At 34.3% G+C, this 26920-nt stretch overlaps 2 long non-coding RNA genes across 2 annotated transcripts; both read right to left on the minus strand.

The window, feature by feature from the left end:
• Positions 1-13547: 13547 nt before the first annotated feature.
• LOC126825543 (uncharacterized) lies at positions 13548-15565 on the minus strand. The gene is made up of 3 exons (XR_007682043.2): positions 15017-15565; positions 14383-14533; positions 13548-14063 (listed from the first exon to the last, which is right to left on the minus strand). It is a non-coding gene; the product is annotated as an uncharacterized LOC126825543 (long non-coding RNA).
• Positions 15566-16961: 1396 nt separating this feature from the next.
• LOC126825545 (uncharacterized) lies at positions 16962-25637 on the minus strand. Its single transcript, XR_007682047.2, has 6 exons — positions 25072-25637; positions 24078-24212; positions 23162-23383; positions 22504-22559; positions 19918-20052; positions 16962-18466 (listed from the first exon to the last, which is right to left on the minus strand). It is a non-coding gene; the product is annotated as an uncharacterized LOC126825545 (long non-coding RNA).
• Positions 25638-26920: the final 1283 nt, after the last annotated feature.

Here is a 26920-nt window from a genome sequence, read left to right on the forward strand (position 1 = left end):
ATAGTCACAAAGTTACAGCATTGTAGGTCAAATGCATTCCTTCGTAAAATTCGGTGATTTCGGATTCGTAAAACGTTTTGAAAATATATTTAATCAACAGCCACCACCCATTTTTGGGGGGATAGGTAAAAGTTTCAGAACGATCCTATGGTTAGATTCTGAGAAATCCGATTTGTGGACAAAACACAAAAAAAAAACTAGATCTGCTAAGCAGATATTAAAGCTTTCATATTCACAGTCACTGTCACATGTCATAGAAATAATATGAACAGAAAAAAAAAATCATTATAATGAGTAAAAATTTGGTGAAGTTAATTCGATTTTTCACTGGTAAATAATTAAATAGACAAGTGGCATAACTTGACCCGCATCCCATCAGCTATCCTGAAAAATGCTGGAAAAATTAAACAAGTAAATTGTGTTTAGTACTGGGTTAATTAAGACAGGCATATGCCTTTGCTATACAGGATGACATGAGGGAAATTTAGCTTGGGAGGTGTAGGCCTGCAGCCAAAATTTCTAGCTAGCTTAGAAACACAACTCCGCTACACGGTCTTCCATAAAAGAAAAACTATACATTTTTGGAAAGCTTATGATGCCAGGAAGACAAAATCTGGGAGTTCCAAGCAAAATGTTTGCAATTTATTGATTTAGGGCCAGATGAAATTCGTCAAAATTGTCAAATAAATGCTATTTGTGTACTAACAATTCTGAAGTTGACATAAAATTAAATAGTTGGTAAAACACCTCATGCCTTCATCCTTGGCAATGAACAGTTTATTGGACAGATTTTGATGTAAATAAAAATGCTCAAAACACAAATGTCATGGGTGAATAAAGAATTGTGGAAATCCATTAACGGTAAAAAAGAATTATCTCCCTTTCTGTCAAATGCCTGTAATTGATAGACTATCAGGTCTTGTATGAATCATAAGACCAGGTGTGGGCAAACAAGCCCAATAATTATTTTGTTTGTTGGATCTCAAGGGCCTGTTAGGGTTGGTTGTTGGATGTTTGCTCAGAAATTATCGCTTGTATGGAACATGCTAGAGTCGATTTGTAGCATATTCTAGCCAGGGGATATGTTTGACAGTAGTTGAGTGATATGCTTTTGAAATAATGGAGATCAGTAGCACTTTATAAGCATTGAACCACATGATTTTTTTCCACTAAGATAAACATTCTAAACCCACATACATGTTCCCTTTCAATTAGCCACTACAGTATTTTTACAACTGTACATGTAGCTGTGAACTACTATTTCGGATATGATTAATGGTCAAATTACAAACATACATGTAGATATAAATTAAAAAAAATAATTGTGTATCTGGGCTGAAATGAAGGGAAAGGTTAGAAAACAGGATGAACAGTTGTGAAATTATTTATTAAAGTGAAACAATCATTGAAAATCAAAATTAAACAGTTACTCTGCACATCAAATGTCATCAAAGTTAATCTTCATTATCATCATCACTGTCACTAAATGTATTAACATCAAATTCGGTCTCTTTAACAGTTTTTTTTTCATTTTCACATTGACTACACATGCACAGGTCTGTACAAGAAAGGGGGGTTGGGATGGCCTAGAGTGCCGCGCTTCGACCTCTAGCTGGTCGGTCACCTCTGGCTTGTGGCTGTGGCTTTGATCCCAGGTGTGAGCGTATGTGGCATGGAGATAGAGGCGTCTTCTCAACCTCGTGGGTTTCCTCCGGGCACTCCGGTTTCCTCTCACTGCTAAAGACCCATACGCGCAAGCGAATTATTGAAATAAAATTGAAACTGTATGTTAGTCCCAAAATGACCTAGTTTGTGTTGAGTGGACGTTAAACCCCATTTCTCTCTCTCTCTCTCTCTGTACAAGACAACTTTGCTGGCCATTTATGATTCTTTCTCTTATGACATCTTCACAGAATATATTGTATGTGGTTTAATATTCGACGGAGGGCTAGTCATCTTTGCTGAAAAATATAAATAAACATATACATGTACACAATTAAAACAAAATTCTGGAGCTTGGTTTACTCTCATTAATTTCGTACAACAGAGGAAAAAGACACTTACACAGGGGTTAACATCTTATTTTCATGCAGAAACCAGCTAATGAAGACAGGAAGGCATTAGCAGTACAAGGAGAGATAGAGAGGAAAATTGCGGTTTAACGTCCACTGGACAAAAACATAGTAATTTCAGGACTCACCCATGGTTCAGTTTTATTTGAATAATACCAGTGGCAAGAAGGCGGAGAATACAAATAAAAAAACCATCACAAATATTTACCTTTCTGATAACTGTCTAAGAAATTCAGTACATTAGCCACAATCCATGCGGGTGCTGTGAAATTTCTAGAGGAGGGAGCTGGAACCCATGAGCCCGTTAAATTCGCCACTGTAAATGAGCAGAGCTACATCAAACCTAATTTTGAGTCCCTCAGTGATAAATAACTTGATTCAAAATCGTATTATAGCCCCAACGACGATTTGATGAATGGAGACCGTAACGTTACGACAAAGTCTAACACTGTAAGTACCAAATAGTCATACGAGATATGTGCATCTCATCAAATTCAGCTTATACCATACCCACAATAATGTTACGGAGTCAGTGAGTTCAAGTTAGACAATACGCTGACCTTCCACTGACCATGCTTATAATATAAAATCTGTCAATGACAGCTGATTCATTGTTTAGTTTTTTATATGATATATTTAATATCAATAATATATGTATATGCATGCTTTATTTTACTTTACACGACCTCTAAAAATGCCCCAAATCGTAAAAATACGACTTTTTGGATTTCGATCTCCTTTTTTCGGCTACCCCGGACATTTTCAAAAAATGATACAATGATTTCACACAACAGGCCAGCTACTAGCCTCTCGATTGACAAGAGTTTCATCGCCCTCCATTCATTATAACCAATGTCATCGTGCCCTAAAGAATCAACAAATCAGCTTGCTTATCTCTGCTTACCCTAGGCAAAAAATGCTCATCTTTGAACTCAATCATGACATTTACCTAGTGAACGCCTACACCAAGTTTGAACATTCTAGCTTAATTAGAAGGAGAGTTCTTGTGTTCCAAAGTCCCGGCCTTCAAATTGCTTCTATTTTTCATTTTCAATTCAAAATGGTGACCATCACGTGACCGAAATCAAAATTCTGATCCGATAGATTTTTAGGCATTCCTTCCAGGATTCCGAAAATATGACGCCCGAGTTTGTAAATAAAATAGCAAAAAAGCCTTTTTGATTTTTCACGTTTAAAGATGGTGGCACTTCCGGTTCGATCGACAAACTCCATATTTTGTGTACGAATCAGTAATTACTTGTCTAGTATCGAATTTTTTTTTAGGTCATTCTGACCTATATTTCGACGATTTTTTTGAAAACTTTGATCCTTAATTTCACCAAGGGGAGATAATTTAGAAAATTTCCAAGGACATCATTGAAGTCGCATTGGCAAGATCTACTAACATTCTAAATTTCACGAAAATCGCACAACTATTAAAGAAGTTGTCAAATTGGTAATAACTTCCGGTTCGAAATGACAGCGACGAATTTTCGAAATGCCAAAATCCGAAATTGCAGATTTGAAGTAAATGTTTTAAGATACTCAAAGAAAAAAGAATTAGTAAAATAGGTCAAATAGTCACAAAGTTACAGCATTGTAGGTCAAATGCATTCCTTCGTAAAATTCGGTGATTTCGGATTCGTAAAACGTTTTGAAAATATATTTAATCAACAGCCACCACCCATTTTTGGGGGGATAGGTAAAAGTTTCAGAACGATCCTATGGTTAGATTCTGAGAAATCCGATTTGTGGACAAAACACAAAAAAAAAATAACAATAATAATCTTAACAGAAACAATAAGCTTTCATATGTAATATGAAAGCTTAATAACAATAATAATCTTAACAGAAACAATAAGCTTTCATATGTAATATGAAAGCTTAACTAGATCTGCTAAGCAGATATTAAAGCTTTCATATTCACAGTCACTTGAACAATTGACTATTCATGAAAGATACTAAAGAGAACTTTATTAATTTATACATACTTTTGCTAATTTTATTGTTATATCTTGGTAGTAACATACCAATATAAATAGTAATATTGTTTCTAGATGAAGACTATTATAATTGAAATGAAATGGGATTTCACATCATAATGCTATGCACGGACTGGGCTAATAATGACAAAAAACTACAATGAATACAATAGTATAAAATGTTGCTATGAAATTAAATAAATGTTGTATACAATAATTAACCGGTTTAATACTATATTATACATAAAAGTGAATGAAATTCAATGTTTACTATTTTGCTTTATACATGAATATCACAGGTCAAATTATTGAAATAAATAATGCAAATAGATTATGATTTGAAACATCTTGTATGTCATTGTTCTATTTGTTATATAAGACTACATGATATAAACTTTTTGATAAGCCTCTTTTATCATATTTTGAACCAATGGAATAAAGAGCAAAGACCTAGAATATATTGTAAATATAATCAGGTTTTTGATCAACTGATCAAAGGAAAATATTGCGAATAAATTTGTTGTACTGCTATTGTAAAGAAATCATCATTGTTTTATTTGATATTTAGAATACACATAATCGTGTATATATTTGAAGTTAAGAGCAATTATGATTAGTGATACCTGTATGACCAACTCTCAAAAGATAATCTCATTAAACCAAGTACTTTTTTTCATTTGTATTAGTTGATTTATACTGAATAAAGATAACACAAACAAACAAAAATGAGTTGGCTGTGTGAACACCTCAATGACAAGTGGTATCAGATGCCTCAGAGAGAATATTCAAATGCTCCTTGTGATACGTTTGTAACACACAATTATAACCTAATGTATTACACGGGAGTGGAGTGGGTGGGTCGGGGGGCTTTTCGATTGGCAGGGGACTATTAAAATGGGTAAGCAGAGATAAGCAATTTGATGAAACTTTGTGTATAGTTTCATTACATTAGTACCTTGACCATATTACCTTGACCAAGTTCGACAATGAGCATTCTCTTAGTCAGGATAAGCAAAGCAACTTGATTGGCCGGGACTTTGAATTGGTTGATGCTTTGGGGTATGATAACTTTGGTTATAATGAAGTACTGGAACATAACAACTAGATCTGCTAAGCAGATATTAAAGCTTTCATATTCACAGTCACTGTCACATGTCATAGAAATAATATGAACAGAAAAAAAAAATCATTATAATGAGTAAAAATTTGGTGAAGTTAATTCGATTTTTCACTGGTAAATAATTAAATAGACAAGTGGCATAACTTGACCCGCATCCCATCAGCTATCCTGAAAAATGCTGGAAAAATTAAACAAGTAAATTGTGTTTAGTACTGGGTTAATTAAGACAGGCATATGCCTTTGCTATACAGGATGACATGAGGGAAATTTAGCTTGGGAGGTGTAGGCCTGCAGCCAAAATTTCTAGCTAGCTTAGAAACACAACTCCGCTACACGGTCTTCCATAAAAGAAAAACTATACATTTTTGGAAAGCTTATGATGCCAGGAAGACAAAATCTGGGAGTTCCAAGCAAAATGTTTGCAATTTATTGATTTAGGGCCAGATGAAATTCGTCAAAATTGTCAAATAAATGCTATTTGTGTACTAACAATTCTGAAGTTGACATAAAATTAAATAGTTGGTAAAACACCTCATGCCTTCATCCTTGGCAATGAACAGTTTATTGGACAGATTTTGATGTAAATAAAAATGCTCAAAACACAAATGTCATGGGTGAATAAAGAATTGTGGAAATCCATTAACGGTAAAAAAGAATTATCTCCCTTTCTGTCAAATGCCTGTAATTGATAGACTATCAGGTCTTGTATGAATCATAAGACCAGGTGTGGGCAAACAAGCCCAATAATTATTTTGTTTGTTGGATCTCAAGGGCCTGTTAGGGTTGGTTGTTGGATGTTTGCTCAGAAATTATCGCTTGTATGGAACATGCTAGAGTCGATTTGTAGCATATTCTAGCCAGGGGATATGTTTGACAGTAGTTGAGTGATATGCTTTTGAAATAATGGAGATCAGTAGCACTTTATAAGCATTGAACCACATGATTTTTTTCCACTAAGATAAACATTCTAAACCCACATACATGTTCCCTTTCAATTAGCCACTACAGTATTTTTACAACTGTACATGTAGCTGTGAACTACTATTTCGGATATGATTAATGGTCAAATTACAAACATACATGTAGATATAAATTAAAAAAAATAATTGTGTATCTGGGCTGAAATGAAGGGAAAGGTTAGAAAACAGGATGAACAGTTGTGAAATTATTTATTAAAGTGAAACAATCATTGAAAATCAAAATTAAACAGTTACTCTGCACATCAAATGTCATCAAAGTTAATCTTCATTATCATCATCACTGTCACTAAATGTATTAACATCAAATTCGGTCTCTTTAACAGTTTTTTTTTCATTTTCACATTGACTACACATGCACAGGTCTGTACAAGAAAGGGGGGTTGGGATGGCCTAGAGTGCCGCGCTTCGACCTCTAGCTGGTCGGTCACCTCTGGCTTGTGGCTGTGGCTTTGATCCCAGGTGTGAGCGTATGTGGCATGGAGATAGAGGCGTCTTCTCAACCTCGTGGGTTTCCTCCGGGCACTCCGGTTTCCTCTCACTGCTAAAGACCCATACGCGCAAGCGAATTATTGAAATAAAATTGAAACTGTATGTTAGTCCCAAAATGACCTAGTTTGTGTTGAGTGGACGTTAAACCCCATTTCTCTCTCTCTCTCTCTCTGTACAAGACAACTTTGCTGGCCATTTATGATTCTTTCTCTTATGACATCTTCACAGAATATATTGTATGTGGTTTAATATTCGACGGAGGGCTAGTCATCTTTGCTGAAAAATATAAATAAACATATACATGTACACAATTAAAACAAAATTCTGGAGCTTGGTTTACTCTCATTAATTTCGTACAACAGAGGAAAAAGACACTTACACAGGGGTTAACATCTTATTTTCATGCAGAAACCAGCTAATGAAGACAGGAAGGCATTAGCAGTACAAGGAGAGATAGAGAGGAAAATTGCGGTTTAACGTCCACTGGACAAAAACATAGTAATTTCAGGACTCACCCATGGTTCAGTTTTATTTGAATAATACCAGTGGCAAGAAGGCGGAGAATACAAATAAAAAAACCATCACAAATATTTACCTTTCTGATAACTGTCTAAGAAATTCAGTACATTAGCCACAATCCATGCGGGTGCTGTGAAATTTCTAGAGGAGGGAGCTGGAACCCATGAGCCCGTTAAATTCGCCACTGTAAATGAGCAGAGCTACATCAAACCTAATTTTGAGTCCCTCAGTGATAAATAACTTGATTCAAAATCGTATTATAGCCCCAACGACGATTTGATGAATGGAGACCGTAACGTTACGACAAAGTCTAACACTGTAAGTACCAAATAGTCATACGAGATATGTGCATCTCATCAAATTCAGCTTATACCATACCCACAATAATGTTACGGAGTCAGTGAGTTCAAGTTAGACAATACGCTGACCTTCCACTGACCATGCTTATAATATAAAATCTGTCAATGACAGCTGATTCATTGTTTAGTTTTTTATATGATATATTTAATATCAATAATATATGTATATGCATGCTTTATTTTACTTTACACGACCTCTAAAAATGCCCCAAATCGTAAAAATACGACTTTTTGGATTTCGATCTCCTTTTTTCGGCTACCCCGGACATTTTCAAAAAATGATACAATGATTTCACACAACAGGCCAGCTACTAGCCTCTCGATTGACAAGAGTTTCATCGCCCTCCATTCATTATAACCAATGTCATCGTGCCCTAAAGAATCAACAAATCAGCTTGCTTATCTCTGCTTACCCTAGGCAAAAAATGCTCATCTTTGAACTCAATCATGACATTTACCTAGTGAACGCCTACACCAAGTTTGAACATTCTAGCTTAATTAGAAGGAGAGTTCTTGTGTTCCAAAGTCCCGGCCTTCAAATTGCTTCTATTTTTCATTTTCAATTCAAAATGGTGACCATCACGTGACCGAAATCAAAATTCTGATCCGATAGATTTTTAGGCATTCCTTCCAGGATTCCGAAAATATGACGCCCGAGTTTGTAAATAAAATAGCAAAAAAGCCTTTTTGATTTTTCACGTTTAAAGATGGTGGCACTTCCGGTTCGATCGACAAACTCCATATTTTGTGTACGAATCAGTAATTACTTGTCTAGTATCGAATTTTTTTTTAGGTCATTCTGACCTATATTTCGACGATTTTTTTGAAAACTTTGATCCTTAATTTCACCAAGGGGAGATAATTTAGAAAATTTCCAAGGACATCATTGAAGTCGCATTGGCAAGATCTACTAACATTCTAAATTTCACGAAAATCGCACAACTATTAAAGAAGTTGTCAAATTGGTAATAACTTCCGGTTCGAAATGACAGCGACGAATTTTCGAAATGCCAAAATCCGAAATTGCAGATTTGAAGTAAATGTTTTAAGATACTCAAAGAAAAAAGAATTAGTAAAATAGGTCAAATAGTCACAAAGTTACAGCATTGTAGGTCAAATGCATTCCTTCGTAAAATTCGGTGATTTCGGATTCGTAAAACGTTTTGAAAATATATTTAATCAACAGCCACCACCCATTTTTGGGGGGATAGGTAAAAGTTTCAGAACGATCCTATGGTTAGATTCTGAGAAATCCGATTTGTGGACAAAACACAAAAAAAAAATAACAATAATAATCTTAACAGAAACAATAAGCTTTCATATGTAATATGAAAGCTTAATAACAATAATAATCTTAACAGAAACAATAAGCTTTCATATGTAATATGAAAGCTTAACTAGATCTGCTAAGCAGATATTAAAGCTTTCATATTCACAGTCACTTGAACAATTGACTATTCATGAAAGATACTAAAGAGAACTTTATTAATTTATACATACTTTTGCTAATTTTATTGTTATATCTTGGTAGTAACATACCAATATAAATAGTAATATTGTTTCTAGATGAAGACTATTATAATTGAAATGAAATGGGATTTCACATCATAATGCTATGCACGGACTGGGCTAATAATGACAAAAAACTACAATGAATACAATAGTATAAAATGTTGCTATGAAATTAAATAAATGTTGTATACAATAATTAACCGGTTTAATACTATATTATACATAAAAGTGAATGAAATTCAATGTTTACTATTTTGCTTTATACATGAATATCACAGGTCAAATTATTGAAATAAATAATGCAAATAGATTATGATTTGAAACATCTTGTATGTCATTGTTCTATTTGTTATATAAGACTACATGATATAAACTTTTTGATAAGCCTCTTTTATCATATTTTGAACCAATGGAATAAAGAGCAAAGACCTAGAATATATTGTAAATATAATCAGGTTTTTGATCAACTGATCAAAGGAAAATATTGCGAATAAATTTGTTGTACTGCTATTGTAAAGAAATCATCATTGTTTTATTTGATATTTAGAATACACATAATCGTGTATATATTTGAAGTTAAGAGCAATTATGATTAGTGATACCTGTATGACCAACTCTCAAAAGATAATCTCATTAAACCAAGTACTTTTTTTCATTTGTATTAGTTGATTTATACTGAATAAAGATAACACAAACAAACAAAAATGAGTTGGCTGTGTGAACACCTCAATGACAAGTGGTATCAGATGCCTCAGAGAGAATATTCAAATGCTCCTTGTGATACGTTTGTAACACACAATTATAACCTAATGTATTACACGGGAGTGGAGTGGGTGGGTCGGGGGGCTTTTCGATTGGCAGGGGACTATTAAAATGGGTAAGCAGAGATAAGCAATTTGATGAAACTTTGTGTATAGTTTCATTACATTAGTACCTTGACCATATTACCTTGACCAAGTTCGACAATGAGCATTCTCTTAGTCAGGATAAGCAAAGCAACTTGATTGGCCGGGACTTTGAATTGGTTGATGCTTTGGGGTATGATAACTTTGGTTATAATGAAGTACTGGAACATAACAACCCAGCTTTTAATTGAGCTAGAATGTTTAAACTTGGTGTAGATGTTCATCAGGTCTTGACTGAACATTTTGAGCTACAGCTTGGCAATTTCATTGGTCGATGCTTTGGGACAAGATAACCTTGATTTCTATCTGACAGAGAGTGATGAAATTTACAGTATAGTTTGATTGCTCGATACTTTTGAAAAAAATATGAAAGTGCGATTAATTAATGTGTCATCTTTTACTTTGGGGTTTTGGCGGGAGACATCAGCCATACTGTTTGCTTGTTTAATATCCCCTATACAATATACGCTCGACCTCATTACCCGAACTGGGGTAGAAAAGTGGGATCTTTGACAATGAGGCAATGAACTTGTACATTCTTTTGCAGCTGCACAAGAGGGAACATCAACGCCGGATTAACCATGGTGGTGGGGAGGGGGGCTGATACCGACCGTGAAGCCCCGCAAGGGGGTCGGGTCAGGGGGTTCTCCCGCTAAGAAATTTTAATTGGAGGCCGAAAACGTGATTTCATGGCATTTCAGGCACTTGTGTCGGAGCCATTTAGAAATACCTCCCCCATGCGGGTGCTGTGAAATTTCTAGAGGAGGGAGCTGGAACCCATGAGCCCGTTAAATTCGCCACTGTAAATGAGCAGAGCTACATCAAACCTAATTTTGAGTCCCTCGGTGATAAATAACTTGATTCAAAATCGTATTATAGCCCCAACGACGATTTGATGAATGGAGACCGTAACGTTACGACAAAGTCTAACACTGTAAGTACCAAATAGTCATACGAGATATGTGCATCTCATCAAATTCAGCTTATACCATACCCACAATAATGTTACGGAGTCAGTGAGTTCAAGTTAGACAATACGCTGACCTTCCACTGACCATGCTTATAATATAAAATCTGTCAATGACAGCTGATTCATTGTTTAGTTTTTTATATGATATATTTAATATCAATAATATATGTATATGCATGCTTTATTTTACTTTACACGACCTCTAAAAATGCCCCAAATCGTAAAAATACGACTTTTTGGATTTCGATCTCCTTTTTTCGGCTACGCCGGACATTTTCAAAAAATGATACAATGATTTCACACAACAGGCCAGCTATTAGCCTCTCGATTGACAAGAGTTTCATCGCCCTCCATTCATTATAACCAATGTCATCGTGCCCTAAAGAATCAACAAATCAGCTTGCTTATCTCTGCTTACCCTAGGCAAAAAATGCTCATCTTTGAACTCAATCATGACATTGACCTAGTGAACGCCTACACCAAGTTTGAACATTCTAGCTTAATTAGAAGGAGAGTTCTTGTGTTCCAAAGTCCCGGCCCTTCAAATTGCTTCTATTTTTCATTTTCAATTCAAAATGGTGACCATCACGTGACCGAAATCAAAATTCTGATCCGATAGATTTTTAGGCATTCCTTCCAGGATTCCGAAAATATGACGCCCGAGTCTGTAAGTAAAATAGCAAAAAAGCCTTTTTGATTTTTCACGTTTAAAGATGGTGGCACTTCCGGTTCGATCGACAAACTCCATATTTTGTGTACGAATCAGTAATTACTTGTCTAGTATCGAATTTTTTTTTTAGGTCATTCTGACCTATATTTCGACGATTTTTTTGAAAACTTTGATCCTTAATTTCACCAAGGGGAGATAATTTAGAAAATTTCCAAGGACATCATTGAAGTCGCATTGGCAAGATCTACTAACATTCTAAATTTCACGAAAATCGCACAACTATTAAAGAAGTTGTCAAATTGGTAATAACTTCCGGTTCGAAATGACAGCGACGAATTTTCGAAATGCCAAAATCCGAAATTGCAGATTTGAAGTAAATGTTTCAAGATACTCAAAGAAAAAAGAATTAGTAAAATAGGTCAAATAGTCACAAAGTTACAGCATTGTAGGTCAAATGCATTCCTTCGTAAAATTCGGTGATTTCGGATTCGTAAAACGTTTTGAAAATATATTTAATCAACAGCCACCACCCATTTTTGGGGGGATAGGTAAAAGTTTCAGAACGATCCTATGGTTAGATTCTGAGAAATCCGATTTGTGGACAAAACACAAAAAAAAAATAACAATAATAATCTTAACAGAAACAATAAGCTTTCATATGTAATATGAAAGCTTAATAATCTTAACAGAAACAATAAGCTTTCATATGTAATATGAAAGCTTAACTAGATCTGCTAAGCAGATATTAAAGCTTTCATATTCACAGTCACTGTCACATGTCATAGAAATAATATGAACAGAAAAAAAAAATCATTATAATGAGTAAAAATTTGGTGAAGTTAATTCGATTTTTCACTGGTAAATAATTAAATAGACAAGTGGCATAACTTGACCCGCATCCCATCAGCTATCCTGAAAAATGCTGGAAAAATTAAACAAGTAAATTGTGTTTAGTACTGGGTTAATTAAGACAGGCATATGCCTTTGCTATACAGGATGACATGAGGGAAATTTAGCTTGGGAGGTGTAGGCCTGCAGCCAAAATTTCTAGCTAGCTTAGAAACACAACTCCGCTACACGGTCTTCCATAAAAGAAAAACTATACATTTTTGGAAAGCTTATGATGCCAGGAAGACAAAATCTGGGAGTTCCAAGCAAAATGTTTGCAATTTATTGATTTAGGGCCAGATGAAATTCGTCAAAATTGTCAAATAAATGCTATTTGTGTACTAACAATTCTGAAGTTGACATAAAATTAAATAGTTGGTAAAACACCTCATGCCTTCATCCTGGGCAATGAACAGTTTATTGGACAGATTTTGATGTAAATTAAAATGCTCAAAACACAAATGTCATGGGTGAATAAAGAATTGTGGAAATCCATTAACGGTAAAAAAGAATTATCTCCCTTTCTGTCAAATGCCTGTAATTGATAGACTATCAGGGTTGTATGAATCATAAGACCAGGTGTGGGCAAACAAGCCCAATAATTATTTTGTTTGTTGGATCTCAAGGGCCTGTTAGGGTTGGTTGTTGGATGTTTGCTCAGAAATTATCGCTTGTATGGAACATGCTAGAGTCTATTTGTAGCATATTCTAGCCAGGGGATATGTTTGACAGTAGTTGAGTGATATGCTTTTGAAATAATGGAGATCAGTAGCACTTTATAAGCATTGAACCACATGATTTTTTTCCACTAAGATAAACATTCTAAACCCACATACATGTTCCCTTTCAATTAGCCACTACAGTATTTTTACAACTGTAATGTAGCTGTGAACTACTATTTCGGATATGATTAATGGTCAAATTACAAACATACATGTAGATATAAGTTAAAAAAAATAATTGTGTATCTGGGCTGGAATGAAGGGAAAGGTTAGAAAACAGGATGAACAGTTGTGATATTATTTATTAAAGTGAAACAATCATTGAAAATCAAAATTAAACAGTTACTCTGCACATCAAATGTCATCAAAGTTAATCTTCATTATCATCATCACTGTCACTAAATGTATTAACATCAAATTCGGTCTCTTTAACAGTTTTTTTTTCATTTTCACATTGACTACACATGCACAGGTCTGTACAAGAAAGGGGGGTTGGGATGGCCTAGAGTGCCGCGCTTCGACATCTAGCTGGTCGGTCACCTCTGGCTTGTGGCTGTGGCTTTGATCCCAGGTGTGAGCGTATGTGGCATGGAGATAGAGGCGTCTTCTCAACCTTGTGGGTTTCCTCCGGGCACTCCGGTTTCCTCTCACTGCTAATGACCCATACGCGCAAGCGAATTATTGAAATAAAATTGAAACCGTATGTTAGTCCCAAAATGACCTAGTTTGTGTTGAGTGGACGTTAAACCCCATTTCTCTCTCTCTCTCTCTGTACAAGACAACTTTGCTGGCCATTTATGATTCTTTCTCTTATGACATCTTCACAGAATATATTGTATGTGGTTTAATATTCGACGGAGGGCTAGTCATCTTTGCTGAAAAATATAAATAAACATATACATGTACACAATTAAAACAAAATTCTGGAGCTTGGTTTACTCTCATTAATTTCGTACAACAGAGGAAAAAGACACTTACACAGGGGTTAACATCTTATTTTCATGCAGAAACCAGCTAATGAAGACAGGAAGGCATTAGCAGTACAAGGAGAGATAGAGAGGAGAATTGCGGTTTAACGTCCACTGGACAAAAACATAGTAATTTCAGGACTCGCCCATGGTTCAGTTTTATTTGAATAATACCAGTGGCAAGAAGGCGGAGAATACAAATAAAAAAAACATCACAAATATTTACCTTTCTGATAACTGTCTAAGAAATTCAGTACATGTATATTGCCTATAACATTTTTGGTGATATCTGACCTCAATGGCCACACAATCTTGCCCTCTGATATGCCTTAAAATATCTTCATCCTCTTTCAATTCAGCAGCTTTCAACAGTTGGCCTACAAACAAATTTGCAAACAAATTATACACCATATAGCGTTGAATGTTGTTTGTGCTCAAGGGTGGGGGAGGGAATGTCACTTTGAGGCCTACATGTACATGTACCTGGCTGGTCAACTCTGGCATGCGGTTTAGTTCAGATCCTTTGTGTGAGCGGAAATGGTCTAGAGACAGATCGTCTTAGCAAGGCACCTACAAGTGGGCCAAGAAAATAAAAAACAAGTTAACTTCTCTATGTTTCATCCCTTGTGCAAGCAAATGTGCAACACTTTAACCAATGACTGTGCCAAATCAACAAATGGGGTAAAGGGCTTTAATGGCTAGCTTCATAACAATTTTACAGTGATTGCAGTAGCACTTCTGATTCCATTTACAACAAAAACAACAACACAATAATTAAAAACTGTAGGATGAATATATTTAATATTTATTAGTAATAATTATAAATTTAGTAAGTAACATAATATTAACATTAGGCCTACCTGAGCCTGTTTGGGTCTGAGTCTGTGTTAATACATCCTTCTTCCTATTTTCTCCAACAGTGACAAATCTGTCACGTTTTTTACATATAATACACACAACAGGCAGCACCGATTTACTCTTTCTTTTTGCTTCAGGAGCGTAATTTGTTTGGAGAGCTAGGTCCCAGATCGTCTACACTCCCGCTATTCCCTGGTTGGATTGTAGCCGGGGATTTTAATTTTTCTTTATCTATACGATTACGGGCAGACCCAATTCGGAATTTGTCTGTAAAAGGCCTGTAGCATGTTGGGTGAAATCCAGTATCTTTTGGCGCGTCGATAAATTCCTTGTTTGATTATATCACCCGAAGTCGCCTGTTCAGCTATCCATTTCGCTCGCCCATCAAGTTTTAGCCATTCATGGGCACATTCACGGAATTTATCCCAGCGAGATTTTGTAAATAATTGTTCTCGTTCCTTTCTAAATCCTTGGTAATGAATAATACAGCGTAAATTTGATGAAATATCAGTCGATTCACGTTCTTTCATGGGTGCAGCCATTACACATGTGTGTTGTTGTTTACAACTTTCAAGGTCGGGTCAGCAGTTCACAATACGAGCTCCTGATTGGCCCATGGTGACCAATCACCAGTTATTTCCCTACGCTTTATAACAGCGCGAGTCAAATAAATCCCGTACGAATAAATTTATCTCACCCTTAATGGATTTGAAATAAAGAATTATAAAATGTATTTATAAATATACTATGCTTTATTTGAACCTTATGCCTACTACTATTCTTACCTGACTCTATCCAATTTATTTTAATTATATCTTTCATTCTATTTAAGTTATTTTTTTTTTGCCACCATTCCCCCCCCCCTCCACTGTTCCTTTCTTTCTTTTCAGGTGCTGGATTCTTCCTTCAGAAACCAACAAACAAAAGGAATGAACACAAAAAATGAAGATGAAACAGAACCACCATACCGGACAACAAAAACCAAATGGATGGAAGAATGGATCAGGCCTATCACTCACCGACAAGCCCCAAGGAAGAGTAGCACCGCCCTGCCATTCTACCGGACAGAACGACCAGACCGACAAAATGACCAAAATATATATATATGTACATATCATGTCTCTGTATTTAAATGTTCCTGTCTGTTCGTAATTGTCCATTTTGTCTATATGTTCGTCCATGTTTATGTATGTCTTGCACTGTGCTCGTCTGTCTATGTCTGTGATCGTCTCAAATAGCACTTTTTTACTTTGCACCAGTTAGTCAATGTTTCTGTACATATATATATTCAATTATCTATTTTCTATTAATCACTTTGTAAATATTCTCACCATACACAAATAACATGTTATTGTCGCAGATTATTTTATGGTGGACTGTGTAGCGGAGTTGCACGGTAGAAATTTTGGCTGCCGGCCTAGTGGCATTTAGGTCACTAATATATTGCTGTTTTATTGGCAAGGGATGTTTTACGTGCATTACAATTTATAGAAGGGTCCTTGGTAGATCGGACCATACTAGACTTTTTTGTCAGGGTTTGCTCTGTACCATTGATAAGGGGAAATGAGTTGGGAAATGCTGATGAACTCTGTTGACAATGCTGGGATTGAATATGTGATATACAGGGTAGCTAGCCTTTGTGAGTATAATAAAATGTAACGTATTGTGTGATATAATATTATTTATAACAAGATTGCAATACAATCAGAAAAGAGGAAATTGTTTTATCACTAACTGTGATTCATATAATAAATATAAAATACATATAAACAATAAATATATAACATTTAAGGACATATATAAAAAAAGGTATCTAATTGTCATTTACTGTTATTCATAAAATAAATATATGTACACAAAAAAACCCCTGTAAATACATATACAGTATATAACAATTATAAAAACAGGTTGCCTAGCAGGCAATAAAACATTACATTTATTGGGCAATTAATATCTTTATATCATATAAAGATGTGTAAAGAAAAAAAATGAATACTGTATTGTATAACAGAATTTCTATGATGTAGCGAAGGGCACACAAAGCCCAAATAATTATTTCAATGTTAATGTATAATGCACATTAATGCAGAAATCATTAAAATAAAATAAGAAGGGGAAATCAGAAAGAATGATGTATTACAGCAATTTACATGTATACAGTTGCTATCATGTGATATATGTTGATACATGTATGCATATATCTTGCAAGAGAGAACAAGGGATATGGTTTTATAAGTAATAATGATAGGTTGCCAGGCAATGAAACATAGTCACACAATTAATGTCGTTTGGACAGTCACGGGTTGTCACATATTTTTTCTTTTGTCAGTAAGGAGAACGTTTACAACACGTAATTATCAGAAATGGTTGGATTTTTTGTCTCATGATTTTCATCCATAAGATAATGCAAAGTGATCAAGGGATATAACTCTGGCAGTAATTATTGGATATTGCTGAAAATTGATAGTTTTTTGTCTTTGTCTCATGACCTTAAAATGTATAAATTAAAGTCAATTGAATAATGAAATAAGCTTCTAGTGCATTCACAAGTTTTTCAAAGTGATCAAGGGTCATAACTCTGGCAGTAATTATTGGATATCGTTGAAAAACAATAGGCTTTTTTTTATGATTTAAAAAACAATCACAAGAAACTGTGGATAGCGTCCACAAGATTTTTTGGTAGTTATTATCGGAAATCGCTGAAAAACAATAGGTTTCTTTGTTTCATGACCTTAAACAGTGTGTATAAATTTCAAGTCAATCAGATATTAACTTTAGCCTCTAGAGTGTTACAAGAAACTGGGCGACAACCAATGGATGGATGGGCAGACAGACATACAGGGTGATGACAATATACATCCACATTTCCATGTGGGCGAATAGAAAATAGTTGTTGAGATTCATATGGCATTATTGAAACAGTAAACTAAAGAACATATAAGTTTGTTGTCACTGACAGAATATGTTGACAATGCTGTGCAAAGTTAAGTGACATAACTATACTGGTGACAGTGTTGATTCCAGAAAGTGCAGAAATGTTCATAATTGTTAAAATATATAAACAAAATTGAATAATGTTCATTTGTTTGAGAAATGTAACACATACAAATTGAGACAGATTAAACGATAAATGATCACAATACATGTATTCATGTGAGGGTATATAAAAGGCAAGATGTGCGATATGATATTATTTGTAACAAGATTGCTGCCGTATACAAGATCAGAGAAGGGGAAACTGATTATTACTGATTGTGATATACAGAATAAATATAAAGTACATAAAAAATAAATATATAATATTCAAGAACATTTAAGAAAATAAAGTAGGTTGCCTACCAGGCAATAAAACATGTGTTGGTGTTAAATGTATCAAAGAAAACAAATTCCAACATGTAAAGTATGAGGGCAGAATTTATTTTTTCCCTGTTTTTTCTTTTGCCATCTTTTTTCTGAAAGTAAATGATATATCATTATAAGGAACATACCAACAGTGAGGCTGATGGCTCCTGTTGAAATCCCAAAATAGATGACACATTAAAAAGTATGGAGCAATCCAACTATACACTAATTTTTATCACTCTCAATCAAATAGGATCAGGATTATTTTGTCCCAAACAAATTCCAATGAAATTGATAACTTCAAAAGAACCAGAAGCTAAAAATATGCAATTTTCACACAATCAGGGGCCATAATTCCAGGCAGTTACTATTGGATATAGGGAAATATTGAAAGGAGCCTAGATCTTTTGGTTATAAGGTGCATTTCAAGTTCCATTAAAATTGTGATCACTGCAGGGTTCATAACCCTGATATGCCATATTTTTTTTATTTTTGTGTGCCAGCGGTAGCCTTTTTGTTTGTGGATGGTCGGACACATAGAGGCGAAGATAATATACCTCTACATGAAAATGTGAGCGTATAAAAATGATTTTTTGTATTATCAGGAATCATATTTCCAGAGAGTTATGGTTTGAAATGTGCAGATATCAAAAGGGACTGAAGGATGGAATATAAAGGTATGTTTTAAGTTTCATCCAAATTTGATAAAAATTGGTTTGTGGAGGATTTATATCTTTTGTATATCAAATTTGCATACAAAAAGTAAAGTGGCCATTTTTTTGGGCAGTTTCATTTCAATTTTCCTGAATTTCAAATTCAACTTTCATTATGGTGGTATATCTAAATGATTTCTATACGCCCACATTTTCATGTGGATGTATTATGCTATTGCCCCTGTTGGTCTGTTTGTTCACAATTGTTGTGGACATTCTACAGGTCACAATTATTATGTGATTTGATGTAAGTGGAAATATGTGTATTTCCAAAAGGTCTTGACTGCTTTTGATATGGCATGTATTGAACAGAACTGTATGGATTGTGGATCCTGTGTGTGTGAAAAATTGCGTTTTTAACTAGTGTATCTTATATAGAGGTTATAATTTTCAACTCATTTTGATAAAACTTGAGATCCATCTTTAAACAGAAGATCTTGGTTCTTTTTTGATATTGAATTATGGCCCCTGATTGTATGAAAAACTACATTTTTACCTTGTGGTTGCTCAGGAGGTCACTATAATTAACTGATTTAAAAAAATCGATTGATTATACATGTATCAGTGTTACACCATAATGAAGGTTGTGTTCAAGTTCAAATTGTTGGGACATAATGGCCGTCACTTGTATGCGAATAGTGTAAAATATGGTATATAAAGGTTGATGACTTTGTAGAGGTGACAATTATAATCTGATTTTGATGAAAGTTGATATGTATGTTTTTAATCCAATGGTCTTGGTTGTTTTTTATATTTGCGCATATCGGACGTAGAGTTTCAACACTAGATAGATTGGAGTAGGAAAGTAGAATGTTAAGTATGATTTCCTTTCATTTGTCTGTACTTACATTTCTCTAATGGAATTTCCAATTACTTTGCACTCCACTGTAATACCATCTACAGAATATTTTGTCATCACTGTTTTCAATAGGTCAGCTTCTATCGTATAGCTGATATCATTGATTAGAACTTTGGGAACCTCCCTGTAAAAAAAGATAGTTTGCCAGGCAATGAAACAAACGCCCACAGGTAAGTTCTTTGGGCAGTCATCAAGAATGGTCAGATATTTTTGTGCTTGTAGGTAATGAAGTATTTTTAATATACTGGAATCTGATAAAAGTAATAACAGATTAACTAATTAATAGTTAATAATTAAAATTTGTTTGGCTTCTTGTTCTGCAAGATGCATATAATAATGTAATGTGAATGTATACAAATTTATTTACATTCAATCTTTTTCGTTTGTACTCTAATTTCAAATCAGTTATGTTTGGCGAAATACACCTGTCGCTTCAGTAAATTACCTGTCACTCTCAATTGTCAAACCCAAAGACTAAGTAATAGTATAGTATCACACATATCCATACATGTAGGTACACACATGTTTGTTTAGGTATTGACGCACATTGCTTCATATAAATATCGTAATATGAAACCTTTTTATTTCTTTGACATCGGAATGCCCAAAAGTTTTTGAAAGTCGGCGAATGTGCTTTGGCTCAGCGGCTCGAAGATTTGTACAACTACAATTCTATCATCCGTAGCCACGTGAATTCCGCAAATTATCATGGTATCACACCTCCGTGCTAAATCGAATAGTTCGACGTTGAGATGTAAAATTCAAATTTTAAAATATCCGTATTGAATTGAATATCAAAACACAAATCAAACCTGTGCATGGCACAGTAAGAAATATGCCGCGTGCGAAAGACAGGTAGCGTCACCTGGAATTCCCGTCTCACATACAATGTATCGGGACTATATTTACGCTACAAATTATATTAATATCCGAGATATTTTTCCGACCTGATTATTTGATTTTGTCAAATTGTCTTGTAAATTATTTAAATGATTAGATACACGAACTTACGAAGCATCGATCTATTGAGCCGTGTGTATTTCCCTTCCACTCCAGCCACTTTCCAATATTTACTGTGGCGTCGTTACGGTAGAATTATTTCAGGTGACGTTTTAATTTACTTAGATATAATACTCCATAATGCTATAAACTAGTGCCAAGTAGATGAAAACAAGCGTAGATGGTGTGAAATTCATTGTTATAAAATTGTCTACTTCCAAACTGAGTACCTGTAGCCTGCGACAGAGCGAAATGTAAACAATGCAAATGGCGGCTTTTCGCGGTATTTCCGTGCTCAATTCTTGCATTTCCCTTCCACTCCAGCCACTTTCCAATATTTACTGTGGTGTCGTTACGGTAGAATTATTTCAGGTGACGTTTTAATTTACTTAGATATAATACTCCATAATGCTATAAACTAGTGCCAAGTAGATGAAAACAAGCGTAGATGGTGTGAAATTCATTGTTATAAAATTGTCTACTTCCAAACTGAGTACCTGTAGCCTGCGACAGAGCGAAATGTAAACAATGCAAATGGCGGCTTTTCGCGGTATTTCCGTGCTCAATTCTTGCATTTAGAAACGACTCTACGAATAAATAAATACGGCCTACATGTACATGACGTGGACATGAGTATTGTGGTCGTGAGTAATGTGGTCAATTTACTGAACATCAAGTAAAATTTAGTCCATTTACTACCTGTCGGACGAAAAAATCGCCTGTCGGCGACAAGTAGACGGGTGAACATTTTGAGCCATGTTATATGGTACTGCAAGAGGATATCTGACAATTCAATAGTAAATGAGTGTCAACAGATAAGAGATCATGACAAAAAAGGGAATTGGTCTATACATTCCCTTGTTTTTATTCCTTCTATACCTTTTAAAACATGGTAATCCTCAGGCTTTTTCTGCTTTTCCTTCATGTTCTCTAATCTAGTGGTTGTCAATTCTTTTACAAATTGTCAGATATCCTTACAGTGTCACACAACTTTTTGTCTTGAAGAAAATTATTAGCAAGCAGAAAATTGCTCATGTATTTGTTATCACTTGTCATTCAGTCAGTTATTTAGAGCGATAACTTGTGGTTTCCTCTGTGTTTGTCACTTTTGAGTGATGAAACTGTTGTTACTTATCTATTGTAGCAATGATCTGTGTTAAAATTATATTTGGAAAGTGCTTACAGTTTTATTACATATGCAATAATATAATGACTGACACCAATATTGTCTTTAAAGTGAATTTGGCTTGTTTGGCATTCCTAACATTATACAAATAATCAGAGACATCATTTGGCAGTAATTATCAGAAATTGTTCATAAACAAAAGGTTGTTTGTCTTGGGATTCTTAAGTCAAATTAAAATGAATTATAAACGTGGGTCTCTAGAGCGTCCACAAGATTTTTCAAAGTGATTAAGTGACATAATTTTGTTTGTAATAATTTTTAATCTCATGACCATAACCAATGTATATTTAATGCCAATCGGATGCCAATTTAAATCTGTTGAGCTTCCACAAAATATTTCACTATGATCAAGCGTCTGAAATCAGAATGAAGGAATGAATAGCAGCTTACGTTTTCCAATTAATGCCCTGAATCTCACCACTAATTCTGGTTTCTTCAGTTGAATCCTATAATGAGATAATACACAATGTGGTCTGTGTTGGTTAACTTGAATTAAAGTTATTAGTTACAAAGTATAAATCAATCAAAACGGTTATCTCTGCTTACAATAGACAGAATATGCTGATGTTCACTTATTATGGCATTCATCTAATAAAGGACTCACTCCATGTTGATAATGCGAGCTCAATTAGAAGGAAAGTTATTCGGTGATGAAAAAAGGGTGATGGACAGAAGGGGGATACATGCTGGAATCAGAATTAATAGATGACACTTTAATTACACACTTATCTTTATCAAAAGTATCTAGCCCTTATATTTCAATTTGAAGTAGAGTTATTGTGTTCTGAAGTATTGATCAATCAGATTGAAGTCTTTGTATGGTGGCTAAGCAGAAAATGCTTAGACAATTTTTGATGGGGGCAGGGACGAGGCAATATATGTCCACATGTCAGATAATGGTGATAACAGTACTTATATGTGAAGATTTTAAAAGGCAGATATGGTGTTTTTTGGGGGATGATAGGAGCAATATTGTAGTACTTTAAGGATTATTTTAAGGAATATAGATTCTTTTAATTTGTGTAGATTGTTGTGGCTAAATACTTACAATAATCTGCGTCGTCGATGTTGTGTTAATTGTTTTTACTCCATTGAATTCAGAAACAACGACATTCTTCAATGTTATTTTCTGCTTTGTTTGCAATGGATTTTCACAATATTGGTTCCATAATTTAACATGTGCCTGTGGTTCACTTGTGTCAGGGTCAGAATTTGTTGATAAACGTATTAATTTTCTTCTTGAGTTTTCCCCGGAGTATACTTCTCCAATCTGCAAAATATAATCAATTGCAATATTACAAACAGTTAAGTTTTGTAATGGTAGAAATATTATTGTCATAGAGAGTTAGTTTGGATATTTTGTTGCTTTTGGTTTTTGATACGTGAGGTATATACATGTATCATAGTAGAAAATGGTATTGAAAACTTTGTAAACAGAAGAGCATGTAATTTGTTTCTTTGGATATTGCATGCTTAAATATGTGAAAATAACCATTCAAAGTATTGAAATATGCGCATACTTGTGTTTTGTTCAGAAAATATTGTTATTGACAACTGTTGAACTACATGTAGGATAGGTTGCAAGGCAATGAAATATATGCCTACAGCAGCTAAATCAGTTGTTGACAAGGGTTGATGCATATTTATTCTTTTGTTGTTATTTGAGGATATTTACAATTGTGAATGGACGTACAGGGGTGACAACAATATACGTTCACATTTTCATACTATGAGAAGGCATTATACTAATTTATACATGAAGTTTAGATCTGATACATGTGAATATTGTATGGAAACAAGATTTTTTAAAAAATAAACCAATAATTTAAGTTTTAAGTTTTGTCAAAGGGCAAAAATTGTGACTTGTAAAGTGTCTATGAACAAATTGTGGCAGACAGGAGTGACGACAACAAACATCCACATGAAAATGTGAGTGTATAAAAAAAGATGCAAATAAAACTTACATGTTGAATAAATCCACAAACACTAAACCTTCTCTTTGTTGGGGATGACACAGCATCTGGAATGGATACTACTGGTGCGTTTTTGAAGAGTTGCAAGGCAGTGTTATTTATTGTACAAGGCTTTGTAGAAAAGATCTATGAAATAAACATATTGAATAGGTGATATAGGTTTATTTATATAGCCATTATTGTGATAAATTCAAGGTATATTCAAGGAATGATTTGAAATATATTATTCAATGTAGAGATTAGAGAACAAAAGTAAATTTAAAGTTTATTATTGTTTTACTGCTTTGGTCAAATTTGTAAGGGGGGAAGGTGTTTTCTCAAATTAGGACAGTTATTGTGTTCCAAAGTGTTGACTAATCAAATTGCTTATTGCTGTCATTACAGTGAGGAGAAAATGCTTATTATCAAACTTATGTCATGGTACTTTTGTTATTAAATTATACGCCAAATTTAATCACTCATTTAATATGAACCTAATTTAGCAAATGTGAATTTTTGTCTATATATTATGAGCATCTTATTTTGAAAGCAAAACCCATAAATTTAGAAGCCTTAGATTTAGGTTCCATGCGAAACGCTTGAGAAGTTGATTAATTGGCGTTTTGGTGCAATCAAGCAGAATTTTTTTTTGGCATAATTTTCATTTACAATTACTGTACGTGTAAATCCAATAATGAATTGGTGTAATTTTTTTATTAATAACAATTTGTCTGTAATTACAAATCAATTGTTTTTGAAGAAATATTGTAAGTTTCAATTAAAGCTGTTCTTCTTGCTGTAAGATCACAACATCAATGTTGAATTAAATTGACAAACAATAAATGTTTCCAACATGTAAGACTTGACATGATACTGAGATAGAGAATCAGGTACCTTAAAAAAAACCAATGGTTTTGTTGAATTAAAATACGGAAATGGGCTGGCTATACATACTCTTTTTTGAAGAGTATATATATGTTTTTTTGAATATTAATGGATGCTATACCTCACTATGGCTTTTTAACCGATATCCATCTGGACTATTGTAAACATTTTTCAATATGTAAAATTTGTCTTGATCCATTTCGTCTATAAATTGTTCAGGGAATGAGATAAAGTAGACATCATTTGATGTCACAAAGTGAGATATACCATATCTTGATCCTTGGTTGTTTTTTCTGATTTCAGTCTGATAAACCAACATGCCTTTTATTGTTATGGCATTACTCTGAAAGATAAATAAAATATATGAGAAATTATAAATGGCCATCTCTAGTTTAGAAAAATATGTATGAATTATTTCTGAATATGTGTGGTTTATTGGTAACTGGTATATAGTGAATGGGAGATAACTGTTTGCATTTCATAGGAGGCAATTCTTGTGTTTTGGTGGAGTAATTTGACAGGAAATCATTAGAGATGACTGTAAGACAGTGTAAGGGGAAAATTTCCAATTATTCACTCACCCACCCTGCAGATTATACTCAATGGCAGGGTGTATGATACTGCGTGTGCATGCTAACCATTAGGCCATTGAATTCCCACCCCTTCATTGGGAAGCCAAAATGTATCAATTCCAATAAAAAATTAATGGTTGGAAGCATCTCGTCAAATTCAGCTTATACCATACCCACAATAATGTTACGGAGTCAGTGAGTTCAAGTTAGACAATACGCTGACCTTCCACTGACCATGCTTATAATATAAAATCTGTCAATGACAGCTGATTCATTGTTTAGTTTTTTATATGATATATTTAATATCAATAATATATGTATATGCATGCTTTATTTTACTTTACACGACCTCTAAAAATGCCCCAAATCGTAAAAATACGACTTTTTGGATTTCGATCTCCTTTTTTCGGCTACCCCGGACATTTTCAAAAAATGATACAATGATTTCACACAACAGGCCAGCTATTAGCCTCTCGATTGACAAGAGTTTCATCGCCCTCCATTCATTATAACCAATGTCATCGTGCCCTAAAGAATCAACTTGCTTATCTCTGCTTACCCTAGGCAAAAAATGCTCATCTTTGAACTCAATCATGACATTGACCTAGTGAACGCCTACACCAAGTTTGAACATTCTAGCTTAATTAGAAGGAGAGTTCTTGTGTTCCAAAGTCCCGGCCCTTCAAATTGCTTCTATTTTTCATTTTCAATTCAAAATGGTGACCATCACGTGACAAATCAAAATTCTGATCCGATAGATTTTTAGGCATTCCTTCCAGGATTCCGAAAATATGACGCCCGAGTCTGTAAGTAAAATAGCAAAAAAGCCTTTTTGATTTTTCACGTTTAAAGATGGTGGCACTTCCGGTTCGATCGACAAACTCCATATTTTGTGTACGAATCAGTAATTACTTGTCTAGTATCGAATTTTTTTTTTAGGTCATTCTGACCTATATTTCGACGATTTTTTTGAAAACTTTGATCCTTAATTTCACCAAGGGGAGATAATTTAGAAAATTTCCAAGGACATCATTGAAGTCGCATTGGCAAGATCTACTAACATTCTAAATTTCACGAAAATCGATAAACTATTAAAGAAGTTGTCAAATTGGTAATAACTTCCGGTTCGAAATGACAGCGACGAATTTTCGAAATGCCAAAATCCGAAATTGCAGATTTGAAGTAAATGTTTCAAGATACTCAAAGAAAAAAGAATTAGTAAAATAGGTCAAATAGTCACAAAGTTACAGCATTGAAGGTCAAATGCATTCCTTCGTAAAATTCGGTGATTTCGGATTCGTAAAACGTTTTGAAAATATATTTAATCAACAGCCACCACCCATTTTTTGTGGGATAGGTAAAAGTTTCAGAACGATCCTATGGTTAGATTCTGAGAAA

Source organism: Patella vulgata, chromosome 6 (assembly GCF_932274485.2).
Source record: "Patella vulgata chromosome 6, xgPatVulg1.2, whole genome shotgun sequence".
Taxonomy (NCBI): domain Eukaryota; kingdom Metazoa; phylum Mollusca; class Gastropoda; family Patellidae; genus Patella; species Patella vulgata.